The sequence below is a fragment of the Piliocolobus tephrosceles genome, chromosome 8 (assembly GCF_002776525.5).
Source record: "Piliocolobus tephrosceles isolate RC106 chromosome 8, ASM277652v3, whole genome shotgun sequence".
NCBI classification, from domain to species: Eukaryota; Metazoa; Chordata; class Mammalia; order Primates; family Cercopithecidae; genus Piliocolobus; species Piliocolobus tephrosceles.
Window position 1 is genome coordinate 127,511,550 of NC_045441.1, and position 9,736 is coordinate 127,521,285.

At 40.3% G+C, this 9,736-nt stretch overlaps 1 protein-coding gene across 1 annotated transcript in view; it reads right to left on the minus strand.

The window, feature by feature from the left end:
• Positions 1-9,736, minus strand: part of LOC113225169 (prothymosin alpha-like) — a 110,759-nt gene that overhangs the window by 95,607 nt on the left and 5,416 nt on the right. The window lies entirely within an intron of this gene.

Below are 9,736 nucleotides of genomic sequence, written 5' to 3' on the forward strand. Positions count from 1 at the left end.
CCAGTTGCAAATCGAACAATCTTTGAATCTACGTATGACCTGTAAGTAGCTCCCCACCCCACCCCTGCCATATGGTTTGGGTCTGTGTCCCCAACCAAATCTCATGTCAAATTGTAATCCCGGTGTTGGAGATGGGGCCTGGTGGGAGGTGATTTGATCATGGGGGCAGATTTCCCTTTTGGTGCTGTTCTTATGATAGTGAGTGAGTTCTCATGAGGTCTGGTTGTTTCAAAGTGTGCAGCACCTCCTCCACCCACTTCCCCCAGCTCTGGCCATGTGAAGACGTGCTGCCTGCTTCCCCTTTGCCTTTGCCATGATTGTAAGTTTCCTGAGGCCTCCCCAGTCATGCTTCCTGTACAGCCTGCTGACTGTGAGCCATTTAAACCTCTTTTCTTTATAAATTACCCAGTCCCAGGTACTTCTTTATAGCAGTGCGACAACGAACTAATACACCTGCCTTTAAGATATCCCACCACTTTAGGCCAAACCAAAGTATTACCTCCATGCAATCATTTACAATTTTGCCTGTAATGTCTGCTTTCCTGAACTGTATCCCACCATTAAAAATCCTTGCATGTGCATACAGCATGGTGGCTCATCCCTGTAATCCTAGCACTTTGAGGCAGGTGGATCACCTGAGGTCGGGAGTTCAAGACCAGCCTGGCCAACATGGTGAAACCCCGTCTCTACTAAAAATACAAAAATTATCCAGGCATGGTGGCATGTACTTCTAATCCCAGCTACTTGAGAGGCTGAGGCAGGAGAATCAGAGGTGAAGGTTGCAGTGAGCCGAGATGGCACCATTGCACTCCAGCCTGGATGACAGAGCGAGACCCTGTTTTGAACTAACAAAACCCTTGTTTGTAAGCCTTTGGAGAGGTCAGGCCTTAAGCCTGAGCTGCCTGATTCTCTTTGTTTGGTGCCCTGCAAATAAACACCTTCCTTTCTCCCACTGCAAAACCTCAGTGTGGATGCTTGGCCTTAGCACACCCAGCAAGCAGACCCCAGTTCAGTTCAGTAACAGTGAGAGAATGGTCAACAAGTAGGAAGTTGTAATTAGGAAGAAAAAGTTGTGGTGTCCTGCACATAGAGTGCCTATAGTTACCGATAAATGTATTGCATATTTCAAAATAGCTGGAAGAGAAAATTTTGAATGTTCTCACTACAAAGAAATGATAGTATCTGAGGGGAGAGATATGCTTAATTACTTTGGTGTAATCATCACACAATGTATGCATGTGTATATATAAAACATCACATTGTACTAAACAGATATGTACAGTTATATGTAAATTTAAAAGTTTTTAAATAAAAAATAATGGAAATATAAAAGTTATCCACAGTTATATTATTTCTATAGAAACAATTATTTTTCTTCTTCTTCCTCCTTTTCTTTTCTTTTCTTTTTTGTTTTTTGAGACAGGGTCTCACTCTGTCTCCCAGAATGGAGTGCACTGGTACAATCATAGCTCAATGCCTGGACTTCCCAGGCTCAAATGATCCTCCCACCTCAGTCTCTCAAGTAGCTGGGGACCACAGGTGCCCACCACCACATCTGGCTGTTTTGGGGTTTTTTTTTTTCCTAGTTAGGGTTTCAACTCCTGAGCTCAAGCAATCCACCCACCTCAGTCGCCTGAAGTGCTGGGATTTCAGGTGTGAGCCACCATGCCCAGCCATAACAATTCTTGAACAAGGCACTTAATCTCTCAAAACTTCAATTTTTTAAAAAAAAGTTAAATTTTTTATTTCTTTAGAGACATGGTCTTCGTTGCCTAGACATGTTGCCTAGGCTGCTCTGAAGCTCCAGTGATCCTCCCACCTCAGCCTGCCAAAATGCTGGGGTTATAGCCATGGGCCACCGTGCCTGGCCAAAACTTCAATTTTTAAAAAATCTGGCTCAAGTCCTAGAAGAGTTGCTAAAAAATCAAACAAACAAAAATCTATGAAATGTAGGCCAAATTTTTTTTTCTGAGAAATAAATACATAAAAAGCATTTAGTAAAGCACCAGGCATACAGTAATAGTCCCCACAAAAGTTTATTTAATTTTATTTATTTAAAAATTTAGACCCCTTTATACAAAAAATAAAAATAATTAGCTGGGCATGGAGGCACATGCCTGTGGTCCTAGCTACCTGGGAGGCTGAAGTAGGAGAATCGCTTGAACTCAGGAGGTTGAAGCTGCAGTGAGCCGTGATTGCACCACTGCACTCCAGCCTGAGCAAAAGAGCAAGACCTTGTCTCAAAAAAAAAAGTAATTACTGACTACCATCTGCGTAAAATTTAAATAACAAATTGAGAATAAAACTTAAGAAAAAATCGACTAAGTATCAAATAATTACTTTCTTAACACTTAAACTGCCTAATCTAATGACAGTCTAAGGCCAACGAAAAAACTGATTTTGCTCCTGATTCTTGGATTCCCATTAAGTGAGGTCTATCTGCAAGAGAAGGTTAAAAGTTCCTCTTAACTAGAACCTTACAAGTGATCATGCTTCACCTCAGGTGGTTCCCTTCCAATCCATGTTCTGCCCATTTTCCTTCCCTTTGCACTTAAACACTTTTAGCACCCTATAGCTTCCTGGATCCAAATTACACTCTTAAATTGCCATTTAAAAACCGCTCTTCCTTAGAGCAAAAGAAGAGAATATTACAAAAGCAAAGAACACAGCTATACCCAGCCTAGGTCTACAACCTATGATTGTCCGCTTTCAATGCTGAGAAGGTTGTCGTGGCAACCGGCTTTACTAACTTGCTCTGTTTCTCTCTCCTAAAGCCTTTGAAGTGAGCCCCTCCTCCTTCCCAGCCTTTGAAGTGATTCTGAATAGAATACTAAAGATTACCTATTAACTGGCCTAGCAGATTTTGATCACCCCAGAAACACCTGGGGCATTTTCTTGAGCCACAGGCACAGCACAGGCACAAGGCTTCATGTGGTTACAGCCCAACCTGCTAGTGTAATTATTAATAACTAATCAAGCAATTAATATTTCTTGAATCTTTCCTATATCCTGGACACTTTGATGGGTTCTACAAATATAAGAGTGAAATCCAGTCTCTGACCTCCATAGTTTCAATCTAGTGCCATCTAATCCTCTAACCTGCACTCTCCAAGGTAATAGCCATGGCCACACATGGCCATCAAGCCTTTCAAATGTGACTGGTCCAAAGTGAAATGTACCATAATGAAAAGTATTCATTGGAGCCAGGTGCAGTGGAATGCGTCTGTAGTCTAAGCTACTGGGGAGGCTGAGGAAGGAGGATTGATTGATGCCAGGAGCTGGAGATCAGCCTGGGCAACACAGTGAACCCTATGTCTACAAAAAAATTATTAAAAGAAAAAAAAAAAACCACTTAGCTGGTGCATGGCTGTAGTTCCAGCTACTCAGGAGGTTAAGGCAGAAAGGTTATTTGAGCCTAGGAGTTTGAGGCTGCAGTGAGCTATGATCATGCCACTGCATTCCGGCCTGGGTAAGACTGAGACCCTATCAGCAGGGTGTGGTGACTTATACCTGTAATCCCAGTACTTTGGGAGGCCAAGGTGAGTGGATCACTTGAGATCAGGAGTTCGAGACCAGCCTACCAACATGGAGACACCCTGTCTCTACTAAAAATACAAAAATTAGCCAGGCATAGTGGCAGGCGCCTGTAATCCCAGTTACTCGGGAGGCTGAGGCAGGAGAATCACTTGAACCCAGTACACGGAGGTTGCAGTGAGCCAAGATTGTGCCACTGTACTCCAGCCTGGGTGATAGAGCGAGACACCACCTAAAAAAAAAAAAAAGAGAGAAAGAAAAAGTTAATCCACAGATTGGGAGAATATATTTGTAAATCACATGTCTGATAAGGACCTCATATACAGACAATATAAAAGAAATTTTATGATTTGATAATAAAAAGACAATCAAATTTTAAAATGGTCAAAGGATCTAAAAGACATTTTTCTAAAGAAATGGCCAATAAGCGGCCAGGCGCGGTGGCTTAAGCCTGTAATCCCAGCACTTTGGGAGGCCGAGACGGGTGGATCACGAGGTCAGGAGATCAAGACCATCCTGGCTAACATGGTGAAACCCCGTCTCTACTAAAAAATACAAAAAAAAAAAAAAAACTAGCCGGGCAAGGTGGCGGGTGCCTGTAGTCCCAGCTACTCTGGAGGCTGAGGCAGGAGAATGGCGTAAACCCGGGAGGCAGAGCCTGCAGTGAGCTGAGATCCGGCCATTGCATTCCAGCCCAGGCGACAGAGCGAGACTCCGTCTCAAAAAAAAAAAAAAAGAAATGGCCAATAAGCACATGAAAAGCTGTTCAACATCATTAGCCATCAGGAAAATGCAAATCAAAACCACAAGGAGATGCTACTTCACACCCACTAGGAAAGATGGCCTATAATATAAAAGACAAATAGTAGCAAGTGTTGGAGAGGGTGTAAGAAACTGGAACCCTAATACATTGCTGGTGGGATGTGTTTTGGACAGTAGTCTGGCAATTCCTCAAAACCATAAACATAAACTTACCATAGGACCACACAATTTTACTGTTAGTAGAGACCCGAAAGAACTAAGAGTGTATTTCCACATGAAACTCGTATACAAATGTTTACAGCAGCAATATGAATGATAGCAGAAAATGAAACAACCTAAATGTGCATTCGTTGGTGAACAGAGTAGTAAAATGTGGTCTATCTATATAATAAAAAAATTATTTGACAATAAAAATAAATTAAATACTACTGATATGTGCTACATTGAAACTTGAAAACATCAAATGCTAAGTAAAAGAAGCCAGTCACATAAGATTACATATCGTAAGATTCCACATATATGAAATGTTTAGTATAAGTGAATCTATAGGGACAAAAAATAGATTAGTGACAGTCTAGGGTTGGTGGGACTGGAGACAAACGGAATGGCGGTGGAAGGGTTTCGGGGGTTCTAAACTTAAATTGTACTGTTGGTTGCACAACTCTGTAAATACACTAAAAATTTTAAATTGTATATTTTAAATGGGTAAATTGTATGGTATGTCAATTTCATCTGAATAAAGTTGTTAAAATATAATCAAGGTATTTCTAATAAAAAGTGAAAGTCAATTGCCGCTCTGTCCTCAACAATCATCTAAAACACTGTCTTAGTCCATTTGTGCTGCAATAACAAAATACCTTGAGGCTGGGTAATTCAGAAAGAATATAAATTTATTCCTTACAGTTCCAGACGCTGAGAAGTCCAAGATCAGGGCACTGGCAGGTTCAGTGTCTGGTGATGGCTCTGTCTCAGTTTCCAAGATGGCACCTCAAATGCTGTGTCCTCATATGGCAGAAAGGAGGGTGAGGCAAAGGCCTATGTTGTTCCCTCCAGTCCTTTTAAAGATTGTTAATCCCACTTATGAGGGCTCAAGAACAGACTTGGAAACATAGTGAAACCCCATCTCTACAAAAATTAAAAAAAAAAAAAAAAAAGCCAGGCATGTGTCTCTAGTCCTAACTACTCAGGAGGCTGAAGTAGGAGGATTGTTTGAACCCAGGAGTCCAAGGCTGCAGTGAGCTATAATCATGCCACTGCACTCCAGCCTGGATGACTTAATCCCCAGGACTTCATTACCTCCAAAAAGGCATTATCTCTTAATGTTATCGCATTGGAGATTAAGTTTCAATATGTGATTTTTTTTGTTTTGTTTTGTTTTGTTTTTTTGACACAGGGTCTCACTCTCTTGATGAGGTTAGAGTACAATGGCATGATTATAGCTCATTGTAGACTCCAACCCCTGAGTTCAAGTGATCCTCCTGCTTCAGCCTCTCAAGTAGCTGATACGGGCCCATGAAACCACACCTGGCTAATTTTTGATTTTTTTTTTTTTTTTTTTTGTAGAGATGGGGTCTCTCCGTGTTGCCTAGGCTGCTCTTGAACACTTGGCTTCAAGTGATCCTCCTGCCTTGGCCTCCCAAAGTGCTGGGATTACAGGTGTGAGCCACTGCTCCCAGCCCACATGAATTTTGCAGGACACCTTCAAACCATGGCAAACAGGGACTTGGCAAATTGACAAATTTTATGCATTTTTCTATATCGAAAAGCACAAACTCGATGGAGCTTTAGGAGCTTTCTCTATTCCATGCTGCACTACATACTCATCAGACTTGGCATTCAAGATATATTGTTTTGCCATTCCAGCTACATGTTCTTAAATATACCAAAAAATAAAAAGTGATTAGAAAGTAATATGGAAAAATGTTCACAGCAATAATCTCTCTGGATGGTGGGACTTTTATCCTGAACTTTCCTAACTTTGAGCAGCATGTATTCGTTTATAATCAGTAAAAGAAATTTTCTTTAAAATAGAAAATACTGATCATTTTAAATTATCTTCAAAATTATCAGTAAAAGCCGGCCGCGGTGGCTCAAGCCTGTAATCCCAGCACTTTGGGAGGCCGAGATGGGTGGATCACGAGGTCAGGAGATTGAGACCATCCTGGCTAACACGGTGAAACCCCGTCTCTACTAAAAAATACAAAAAACTAGCCGGGCGAGGTGGTGGGCGCCTGTAGTCCCAGCTATTCGGGAGGCTGAGGCAGGAGAATGGCGTAAACCCGGGAGGCGGGGCTTGCAGTGAGCTGAGATCTGGCCGCTGCACTCCAGCCTGGGCGACAGAGCCAGAGTCCATCTCAAAAAAAAAAAAAAAATTATCAGTAAAAAAAATATCTTACTGGGAAGCAGTGTGGTAGTAGTGATTAACCAATATTCATAATGTGTTATCCCTTGGGTCCTGGGGGCCTAAAATAAGTAAATATGATCTAATGAATACTTTAAAATCTTAAATAAAATTATTATAAAATTTCAAAATTTTATAATAGGAGATAGCAGAATTTGTCATCACTTTCTGAGGAACAGTGTTAGGTATCTGTGAAGTCCACAGAGCAATCTTTTTTTTTTCTTTCAGACAGGGTCTCACTCTGTCACCAAGGCTGGAGTGCAGTGGCATGATCATAGCTCACTGCAGCCTTGGACTCCTGGGTTCAGGTGATCCTCCCACCTCAGCCTCCTGAGTAGCTAGGACTACAGGCACACACCACCATGCCTAGCTAATTTTTTTTAAAGTTTTTTGTGGAGACAGGGTCTCACTATGTTGCCCAGGCTGCTCTAGAGCTCTTGGCCTAAAGCAGTCTTCCTGCCTCAGCCTCCCAAAGCGCTGGGATTATAGGCATGGGCCATCACACCCAAACCACAGAACAATCTTCTTTCTCAACATTGCTGTCACAACTACTGAACATGGCCATCAGCGTAGGCTATACTGGGCTGAAGCAATGCAGAATATGCCACGTGTCACTCTGGCATAAGGATTGTTTTGTGCTAAAGGCAATTCAGAATTAACAAATTCAGGAAGAGTTTTGTTCTCGCCATCTGCCTAAAAGCAGGCCATAAATTTTTCTTTAATGAAAGTGTCACAGACACACACACACACACACACACAAACAAATTCCCCCTAACCCCTCAACCAGACCAGGGAGAGAAGAGCCACTCTTATCCTCAAGACCAGGAGTTGACGCCAAGATGAGTTTGCATAAACAGGTCTTACTCAAGTAGCCCTTATCTTCCATTAATTCCTCCAGATGTTTCCTAGTCTTTTCCCCACAAATGATCATCCTTTAAACCCAAACCCTCTTTCCATTGTTAAAAGGGTATATGAGTCCCTGAGTCTAATCTCTTCTTTGAGTTTCACCTCTTTTCTCTGAACTTGTGTACACATAAATACTAATGCAAATTGGGTATTTTCTCCTGTTAATCTGTCTTTTGTCAGTTTAATTCACATACCTTCAGTTACAGAAATTAAGAAGATAGAGGCAAAGTTTTTTTCTCCCTGACATTTCTTGATTTTTAAAAATTATTAATCTTCTTTACATAAAAATATTTTAAGAACTAAAAATTTATTAATATTGTTTTTATTGCTTTTATTGTCAAGTATTGTGTAAAATTTACTAGGTTTTTATGTATTCCTTTTCTCCCTCAACTAGAATCCAAGTTTGAAGGAAAGACTATGTCCTAATATAATGAGTGTTCAAATTCCCCTAAAATAGACCTTTTGAGGAAAGGGGAAAAATAAAATAAAATAAAATAAAATAGTCCTTCAGATAGTGAAGGTAATCAATAAGCAGGTTTTAGATCTCTCTGTTATAAAACATTTTTTAGCAACAAAAAAATGCATTGTTGGTTGCTTTACATAAATGTCTCTACAACTTCTTTGTGCTTAGCTACTAATCCGCATATTTATAGCTCATTTTATTCTATGCCATATCGCCATGTTTACAAATCATCCTTTGGTTTTTATAGCCTATTTTATAGTCGCCTTTAAAATTTTTGTCTTTTATAAAAGTCATCCTATATTCTAAAAACCAAAATGACTTATGTTTGAGTTACAAATGTGTTTTAATGTATGAAAAGTCTTTCTTGCATCTTATATTTCCATATCATATTTACTCAAGCTTGGATTTGAGTAGTTCTTATGATTTCTTTTTTAGCAGAATTTGCAGCTATTAAAATTAAAAAGCAAACTTTCAGTTTGAAATTAAACATTGATCTTATGGAATGTATTTAATAGTAATCAAATATCTGTAAGCAAATGTTCCTCATAATTAAAGTATACCGTTCTAAATCTTATCTGTTCTTGGGCAATCTCACCACATATGAAAAAGATTACCTTTTGTTGTATCTTCACACTCCTGGATAATTGGATTAGTTGAAGGGTACATACATGTGAAGTAGTCCTATATTCTCTATCACTATACTGAGTTGAAAGACTCTTTCATGTTTCATGTAAATATCAGAACCAAATAAGATGGAATTTTTTTATCACCTCCTTTGTCGTTTCTTTCCTTACTTTCCTTCCTTTCCCCACTCCCACCAGTCTATCTCCAGTCATCTCTTCTTTCAAACTATCTTCAGATTAAGAGTCAATCATATCACTTTCCTGCATACAAGGTTTTAATGGTTCATCCATTGCCTGAAAAAAGCCTAATGTTGATACTAAAAGGAGACGCATGGTGAAGAATAGAGTATTGACTACTGTCTGGTTTGTCAAGGTGACATTTCCCTTGTTGAAGTCATCATTTTTGTGGTAGGTCTTCATTTGAATTATGTTTGTCAATTTGCTAAGAGCACAGGCTCTCATTAAAGTAACAGAAGACTGACATGTAAACAACAATACTGCTATGGTCTGAATAGTTGTGTCTCTCAAAATTCTTGTGTTGAAACCTAACCCTCAAGGTGATGTTATTAAGAGGAAGGGCCTTTTAGGAGTGACTAAGTCAGGAGGGCAGAGCCCTCATGGATGGAATTAGTGCCCTTATGTAAAAAACGGCCTCAGGAAATTCAGTCCCTTCTATCATGTGAGGATGCAGCAGCATAAAGATACCATCCATGAAAAGACTGGCCTTCATCACACACAGAGCCTGCCACTGCCTTGATCTCAGACTTCCCAGGCTCTAGAACTGTGAGAAATAAATTTCATCATTTATAAGCCACCCAGTTTTAAGGCATTTTGTTATACCAGCCTGAACAGACTAAGAAAAAACACCAATGTATTTAGCTACAATAAGAAATTAGGCCAGGCACAGTGGCTCATGCCTGAAATACCAGCACTTTGAGAGGCAAAGGTGGGATGACTGCTTGAGCCCAGTTCGAGGAGGTCAGCCTGGGTAACATGGCAAGACCCTGTCAAAGGGAAAGGAAGGGGAGAGAGAGGAGGAGAGGGGAG